This window comes from Nanorana parkeri, unplaced genomic scaffold (genome assembly GCF_000935625.1).
Source record: "Nanorana parkeri isolate BGI_ZX_2015 unplaced genomic scaffold, ASM93562v1 scaffold560, whole genome shotgun sequence".
NCBI classification, from domain to species: domain Eukaryota; kingdom Metazoa; phylum Chordata; class Amphibia; order Anura; family Dicroglossidae; genus Nanorana; species Nanorana parkeri.
The window spans coordinates 284,528-285,689 of record NW_017306828.1 but is presented as its reverse complement, the minus strand read 5'-3'; positions in this window follow the sequence as shown (position 1 = coordinate 285,689).

Below are 1,162 nucleotides of genomic sequence, written 5' to 3'. Positions count from 1 at the left end.
GACACTCCGCACAGTTCCACGTCCCAGAGCGATCACAAACTCTCCGCACATCATGTCATCTCACGTCAATGCCGAGAATCTCCCAAGCTCAGATATAGAAATACGAGGATAGCGCAAAAGGATAGGGTGTCAACATAAGTCCATCAAGTCCAATAAGTTGGACTTGATGGACTTAGGTCTTTATTCAACCTCAAATACTATGTAACATTAACCCCATACTGGCCCTAAGTGAAAGACATTTCACTTGCTCTGTGATTGACACACACTATTTCCCCCCTTTCTTCATCCTTTGTTCCATCTCAGTGATGCCGATCTCCTGCAGCCTCTTTGAAGCGACTTGGTTCACTGTTACAACAGTGAACCATCCTTGTGTCATGCACACTTGTAGTCTCCATCAAAAGACCATGGGAGAGTGACAACACAGGAGAACTGAAGAGACAGGGACAGAGCGTTGTCACCCTATAACAGGTAAAGCCTGAACAAGGAGGCGGCGCTGGTCAACTACCTCAGAGTCCAGAATCCGATTGATAACCGCAGGCGAGCGGGAACACAGCTGGTAATTGTCTTCAAGTATCATTTGCTCCTCCCCGAGCATCCAGCGACCATTCACTAGGAACAGTGAATGCTCAAACCCATTTGTATACTCTACTTTGTAGCTACCTTTTTGTTTTTGCTACTAGCGCAGCCCTGACAACCATTCTATACGCACCGATAGGCTGCGCTCTACAAAACGACAGGTGCTCTTCATCTTCTCTCACATGCACAAGGCTCACCACCCACGGCATGTGCAGGCCAAGCCCAGCGGAGGAAGAGAGCGCGGTCACAGGGAGGGGTGCGAAGAGACAATGATGGCACTGTTTACAAACATAGAAATGACTGCGGCATCCTAAAATAAACCTCGTCCCAGGGTGAAGGGGACAGGAAACTGCCCCGGAAGAGAGAGGAGGGTGAAGCTTCTTATGGGGCGCATATCATTTACAGAGGCGCCATTCGACTTTACGCGCTCTTTCACCGACTTTGGCAACTGCTGAAAACAAGAAGAAAAAAAAACAAACCAAAAAAAACACTGTTTTCAGAACATTCGTTGGATTTTCTGTTAATGGGGTGAAATTGAATGTTCATACAAAAATCTATCAGTGGCTTGCTTAAGGCCGCCCCTCCC